We start from the raw sequence: 8137 nt of genomic DNA on the forward strand, positions 1-8137 counted from the left end.
GGTCCTTTGTGAAGCTGAGGACCTGTGGGTTGTTTGAAAAGTGAAGGAGGGAGGTAAGACTTTCTGACGGGAGCTACGGGAGCACAGAGGCGGCACTGCCGACACTGTCATGACTCTGGACCAGAGCTGTACTGTGGATGGATAATGAAAGGTCTGTAGGTGCCTTTTCTCCACCTCCTCGTGTTATGACATCCTTCCCATCCGGCCAGCGACAGCTTCTGCGGGAGCAATAAAAAAGAGTGCCATAGCAGCATAGTCTAACTAGATATCAACAACAGGGATTAAAAATGTGAAAAAATGATATAATTCAATATTCAAAAAATGCAATAGAGGAGAAATTGTGTTACACTACATTTGCTGGTATCACGAAGTTGCACACGGGGGGTTAGAGTATGTAGGCTGTCCTGGAATTGTGTTTTCAGTTTGGATACTGTCACGGAAGCTGAGCATATGGAATTCACCATATGTTTGGCACCAATGTGTTGAACTCGCATCAAGAGCAGGTCATTATGACTATACAGCTGGTCTGTTTTGTTGGTTAGAGACAGAATGTTTCAGTTTGACCTTGTTTTTAATGCTGTTAAACGTGAAGCATGTCATTTTTTGGTAAGAATACTAGCACTGTCTGTCTGCAGGGTTTCTGAAGTATTGGATTTTGAAGTTATGCGCTGTACGTCGTATATGTATGCATGTTTGTAAGTTTATTCATTCTCAGCATTGCATTGTTCTATGAATGTAATTACATTTTTACTGTATGACTATTTTAGTTAACTTTTTTTGCTTTTAGTTAGGACTATCTTTGGACTATTGAAGTTTAGAATTTTTAAGATTAGTATTTATTTATTTTGTCCTTTTACCTTTGTTTGGTTAGCATTGTATGACTGTTACATATTATTATTATTTGCTTTTAATTGGGACTATCTGTCAGCAAGAATACAGGCAAAATGTCTGCATGCTCAATTAAACGTGTTAGGGTTAGAATATACCGTTTCCGGTTTATTTTCCGCATATGTACACTTCCCGTGTGCAGGTGGATGTTTCAGGATATTGCAAGAAAGACTTATGCATCAGAGAAACAAGTGCACAGCCATCTTTAGAGTTTTGTCTTTGAATTTCTGTTTTTGCGCTACCTCTAGCATCGCTGTTTAATTAACTGGTGAAGTGAATTTACCTGATGTAGAGTTAACGAAAGTTATCATGTGCATTGTAATGTTCGAAGCAGATGTCATAACAAATGTCAGAAGACCGGAAAGATCTGAAAACGAGCGGTTCATTCATTAATTCGTACGACCCATACCTGCCCATAAGCTTGTGGAAATACAAACCGGAAGACAGAAGACAATGAGCGCAGCGCTGATAAGGGACAGAGCTTACATAAGGTCTATAGAAGCTCCATAATTATACGACTGTTCAAATATGTGCTGCTGTTTTCTCTTTCGTAACTTATGGTAAGGTGGTTTTTGAATTTTGTGTGTGTGTATGTGTGAGATGTTAGGCATAAAAACAGCAATTATTTCCTGGCAGCAATCAGTGTGGTGCTGGAGTTGATTCAATTATGTCTGTCTTAATGTGGGTTGTTTGAAAAAATCTTCCAAAACAGAAGAAAGACTTGCTGTCAGTAATGTGAATGGACTTTTCATCCTTTGCTCCTGGAGATGTTTTCTAATTGAAACAGCCTTGTACCGCAAAACAAACCATTTGTGTTCAATACTGCTTACTATCAGTCAGTATATGACATTCAGTATGGTGTCTAACTATTTTAAACACATTCAGCAATTGAATGCTCCTTATTTATCAATAGCTAACACATTGACAGAATAACACAGTTAGGGGCACGTATATTTTATGGATATCGGCTAGGGCTCCATCCATTCAGTCAGCATCAGTCATCACAATTAGACATGGTATGGCTCCAGTGTAATGGATTTGTCAATATTCGTTTCATATGCATCCATTTACCAGTCGTAGCTGATATTTACTGGATTGCAGGTCATTTGTTTGCCCCCTGGGTTTTGAAAGACTGCCTTCAAGTTCGCTTAACATGCAGGACTCCACAATATGTTCCAGAATTAGGCGAAGTTCACACGCATCTTATTAGCTCTGTGATTTAGCGATTTAGTGATTTTTCATCAAGGCCAAACACAGTTCAGAAGTTCCCATGAGTCTCATTTATGAATTACTCCGTCCCCACAGAAACAGACTGTGTTACACTACATTTGCTGGTATCACGAAGTTGCACACGGGGGTTAGAGTATGTAGGCTGTCCTGGACTTGTGTTTTCAGTTTGGATACTGTCACGGAAGCTGAGCATATGGAATTCACCATATGTTTGGCACCAATGTGTTGAACTCGCATCAAGAGCAGGTCATTATGACTATACAGCTGGTCTGTTTTGTTGGTTAGAGACAGAATGTTTCAGTTTGACCTTGTTTTTAATGCTGTTAAACGTGAAGCATGTCATTTTTTGGTAAGAATACTAGCACTGTCTGTCTGCAGGGTTTCTGAAGTATTGGATTTTGAAGTTATGCGCTGTACGTCGTATATGTATGCATGTTTGTAAGTTTATTCATTCTCAGCATTGCATTGTTCTATGAATGTAATTAAATTTTTACTGTATGACTATTTTAGTTAACTTTTTTTGCTTTTAGTTAGGACTATCTTTGGACTATTGAAGTTTAGAATTTTTAAGATTAGTATTTATTTATTTTGTCCTTTTACCTTTGTTTGGTTAGCATTGTATGACTGTTACTTATTATTATTATTTGCTTTTAATTGGGACTATCTGTCAGCAAGAATACAGGCAAAATGTCTGCATGCTCAATTAAACAGTTTCTCGTGTTAGGGTTAGGTTAGGGTTAGTATATACCGTTTCCGGTTTATTTTCCGCATATGTTCACTTCCCGTGTGCAGGTGGATGTTTCAGGATATTGCAAGAAAGACTTATGCATCAGAGAAACAAGTGCACAGCCATCTTTAGAGTTTTGTCTTTGAATTTCTGTTTTTGCGCTACCTCTAGCATCGCTGTTTAATTAACTGGTGAAGTGAATTTACCTGATGTAGAGTTAACGAAAGTTATCATGTGCATTGTAATGTTCGAAGCAGATGTCATAACAAATGTCAGAAGACCGGAAAGATCTGAAAACGAGCGGTTCATTCATTAATTCGTACGACCCATACCTGCCCATAAGCTTGTGGAAATACAAACCGGAAGACAGAAGACAATGAGCGCAGCGCTGATAAGGGACAGAGCTTACATAAGGTCTATAGAAGCTCCATAATTATACGACTGTTCAAATATGTGCTGCTGTTTTCTCTTTCGTAACTTATGGTAAGGTGGTTTTTGAATTTTGTGTGTGTGTATGTGTGAGATGTTAGGCATAAAAACAGCAATTATTTCCTGGCAGCAATCAGTGTGGTGCTGGAGTTGATTCAATTATGTCTGTCTTAATGTGGGTTGTTTGAAAAAATCTTCCAAAACAGAAGAAAGACTTGCTGTCAGTAATGTGAATGGACTTTTCATCCTTTTCTCCTGGAGATGTTTTCTAATTGAAACAGCCTTGTACCGCAAAACAAACCATTTGTGTTCAATGCTGCTTACTATCAGTCAGTATATGACATTCAGTATGGTGTCTAACTATTTTAAACACATTCAGCAATTGAATGCTCCTTATTTATCAATAGCTAACACAATGACAGAATAACACAGTTAGGGGCACGTATATTTTATGGATATCGGCTAGGGCTCCATCCATTCAGTCAGCATCAGTCATCACAATTAGACATGGTATGGCTCCAGTGTAATGGATTTGTCAATATTCGTTTCATATGCATCCATTTACCAGTCGTAGCTGATATTTACTGGATTGCAGGTCATTTGTTTGCCCCCTGGGTTTTGAAAGACTGCCTTCAAGTTCGCTTAACATGCAGGACTCCACAATATGTTCCAGAATTAGGCGAAGTTCACACGCATCTTATTAGCTCTGTGATTTAGCGATTTAGTGATTTTTCATCAAGGCCAAACACAGTTCAGAAGTTCCCATGAGTCTCATTTATGAATTACTCCGTCCCCACAGAAACAGACAGAATAGAGAGCAGAGTGAAAAATTGCGCTGTTGCTTCATTTCATGTTTTTCAGCTGGAATGGCAAACATCAGTAAAGTGAGACACTCAGACATCAGTGAGATGTATGTGTTTACTTCTCCTTTTCTGACAGGAGTAGCATTCATTGCTAGAGATTGTTGCGAAGTTTGTATTTTTAAGGATCAAAAACATTTACGTTCAAAAGCAATTCTGATCAGTTATTTGAAATGATTTTCATTCTGAGCATTTTCTAAATCTGTCTCTGGCATTCCACAAGCTCATGGCAATATGTAACTATTTTACATTTGGCGAATTGGAATTTTGTGAATCACATTGTATTGAGACTTCAGCTGGCACCTTGTAAAATAGTTTTCTCATGGAATCCAGATCATAAGAAATGGCAACCTGTTAAAATAAAATAAATGAATAGCCTAGTTGATAATGTACTTTTTTATTTATTTATTTACGGAACTGACCAACACTTTCAGTGATTGTAAAAGGAGAGCTCTTCGTGTGATTCTGTCGCAAAGTGAGAAGCTTGTTTTTCAAGGCACTTTGTGACTTTTCTTACTTCATACACAAAAAAAGCTAAACGTTGACAATTTAATTTCTTGATGATTTGATATTTTCTAATAGTAATTGTATCATTTCAAAATATAAAGCAAAAAGCTGAAATGAATGACTAATAAGCCAATAAGTGCTCTTCTGCTGCCATCTACTGGTTATATTGCTAATTTGATGTCTTTTATTAGTTTATTTTACATACGTGTTTGTTTACAGCATTCACATCATCCAAACGTATCGAACTCTGAAGTCAATCGAATCTGGGAGCGCACCAAAAGTGTGAAAGCACCCAGCCTTAGTCGCAGTCTGGAGCCATGTCAGCAACTCCCATTGATAAACCCTTATCTGCTACTGCAACATATAAAAATCCCAAAGAATCACTGGTCACCGGTCTACACAGGTTTTTTTGTTTTGTTTCTGCTTTCAACCAGAACATCTTCACACATTACCACATTGCTCTCAGAACACTCACATTCCCCTCATATGAATTATTTCCCGCTGGAGTTCCCTCACTTCCCTTGGTATCGATCTCCTCTGCTAGTTCTGAGGTTTGGTACGTTAAGATTTTTCTAACGTGATGCACATTATCGAACCTCTAGACATGTTTCTTTCGCTCCTATTGCACGGGAGCATCTCTGATGAGATTGTAGCCCACGCGGGAAGCCTTGCTTTCTGCATTGCAGGAGTGGCACAATATATGTGACTGACAGCTTTGTAGAGGCGCTGCTCTGTGTACTGAGCGCTTGAGTGGAATACAATGAGAAATCTGTCTGTTTGGGACTCTGCCCGGCCGAAAATGTGTCACTGACATCACTGCCAGTTTTTTTTTTTGAAGGCCAGCCTCTGTCACTTTTTCTCCATGGCTCTATTTGTCACCTCTCTTTTCACAAAGGCTCTTAGAAACGTTAAAACTCTTGATCTGGAATATGGGGTTTTAAAGACTGCGGACTATTTAGAGTATTTAGAGTTGGAGATTTTTTTAGTATATTAAAGGGGTCATATGATGTTGCTAAATAGAACATTATGTTGTGTATTTGGTGTAATGCAATGTGTTTATGTGGTTTAAGGTTCAAAAAACACATTATTTTCCGCATAATGTAAATTATTGTTGCCCCGCCTTTCTGAAACGCGTCGATTTTTACAAAGCTCATCTTTCTGAAAAGCGAGGTTTATGCTGATTGGCCAGCTATCCAGTGCGTTGTGATTGGCTGAATACCTCAAGCATGTGACAGAAATGTTACGCACTTACCATACTGTGATGCCGTGTCCCGGCGCGACAAGACAAAAACATTAAAACCCATTATAAACGAGGCATTTGTTGCATCCAGTGGGGACATAATTACTGATTATAATGACTTATACTGTCCTTTTTATGCGTTGCGTATCGCGCCGTGTAAACATAAAACCATGTCTGCATTTGTGATCAGAGAAACAACAAACAACAAGCGCTACTCTACACTGCTCAAAACTTGCGTTTGAATCGTCAGTGGCAAATTCTTTAAATATAAAAAACGTACTTACAGGCTGTGAGTCAGAAGCGCCAGACTGTCCTTGCAAAGTTGGAACTGCTCCATTGCTTTTCACGTAATTTCGTACCCGCTCACCAAATTTATAAAAGAGGTTTGCAAGGGGAAAAACACTCCATTTGACACTCAAGGTAAAAAACTTACGCAAAGTATATGTTAAATAAGTTTTCATTTCATCAGTTTTGTTTGCATCTCATTTTATTGATATTGACTAGATATCGATGTCAGCAACTCCCATTGATAAACCTGTATCTGTTAATGGAAAATAAAAGCCCTCTTATAAACCCAAAGAATCACAGGTCACCCTTCCTTCTACCCAGGTTTTTGGTTTTCTACTAGGAAAATCTTCACACATGACAACACTGCTCTCAGAACTGCGAGATGTTAATTATTTCCCGCTGGAGTTCCCCTCACTTCCATTGGTATCGATCTCCTCTGCTAGTTCTGAGGTGTTTGGTACGTTAAGATTTTTCTAACGTGATGTACATTATCGAACCTCTAGACATGTTTCTTTTCCTCTCCTATAGCACGGGAGCATCTGTGATGAGATTGTTGCCCACGTAAAAGCCTTGCTTTCTGCATTGCAGGAGTGGCACAATATATGTGACTGACAGCTTTGTAGAGGCGCTGCTCTGTGAACTGAGCGCTTGAGTGGAATACAATGAGAAATCTGTCTGCTTGGGACTCTGCCCGGCCGAAAATGTGTCACTTTGACACCAGTGCCAGGTTTTTTGAAGGCCAGCCTCTGTCACTTTTCTCGATGGCTCTATTTGTCACCTCTCTTTTCACTATGGCTCTCAGAATCATAAAACTCTTGATCTGGAATATGGGGTTTTAAAGACCATTGTCTATAATATAGAGAATGAATCATGCAATTTGATTTAAAGGGTTAGTTCACCCAAAAATTAATTACTCACCCTCATCCAAACTCGTAAGACCTTCGTTCATCTTTGGTACACAAATTAAGATATTTTGGATGAAATCCGAAAGCTTTCTGACCCGGCATAGACAGCAAGCAACTACCACTTTTAAGGCTCAGAAAGGTAGTAAGGACATTGTTAAAATAGTCCTTTTTCCTGTGGCTCCTTCGTCAGCAGCATCACATGCATGCGTCATGGTACTCTCGTGAACACACGTCGAAGACTTACACGGATGAAAAGAAATTGTTGAAAAAAGTCGTTATTTTTGTTTTCTTTGCACACAAAATTATTCTCGTAGCTTCATACAATTACAGTTGAACCACTGATATTTTAACAATGTCCTACTACCTTTCAGGGCCTTAAATGTTTCAGCTGCGTTGCTGTCCTTTTTCTCTCATTCACTTGATTATCCAAAAAAGGCAGTGCCATAAAATTTAATTAAATACAGAATAGTAGTAGTTTGGCTGAATTTTAATATATTTTTTGTTATTGTTATTGTGATTAACTGTTATCTTTAAAATTGGTCATATCTATCACTTATCTGGAGGTTAAGACAGCACTGCATCCCCCAGATGGGGAATTCTCTCCCAATATAACATGCATTAACATACAAGTCTGATTATACTCTCTCATCTGTAATGCAGGGTTCTCCCCTGTTTCCCAAAACAGCCGTACTAATTGGGAGTGCAGTATCATTTCAGAGCTCAGGGGACCTGTGGGAACTGAGCTGATGAAGCTTTAACACAGAAAGTACTGGGCTCTCGGCCCTTAATGAGAGAGACACATTTGAAAGGAAAACAGTGTCAGTCTTGTACTCAACAGTGTGAACAAATTGCATTAATTGTGTTGTTGTAGCTGCCACCATAACTATATAGGGGTGTGTGAGTGGGTCACAAGTTTATAAAGCAAAATCAACATTAGCTTAATCAGTATTTTGTCTTGTTTTCCAGTTTATTTTTCCTACCCAACTGTGCAAATTGTGTTTGACCTTACTAAATTATGTCACATTTATGCTTAATAATAAAAAATAGGAAAAATAGAAAAATA

This window comes from Sinocyclocheilus grahami, unplaced genomic scaffold, assembly GCF_001515645.1.
Source record: "Sinocyclocheilus grahami isolate Dianchi unplaced genomic scaffold, SAMN03320097.WGS_v1.1 scaffold13.1, whole genome shotgun sequence".
NCBI classification, from domain to species: Eukaryota; Metazoa; Chordata; class Actinopteri; order Cypriniformes; family Cyprinidae; genus Sinocyclocheilus; species Sinocyclocheilus grahami.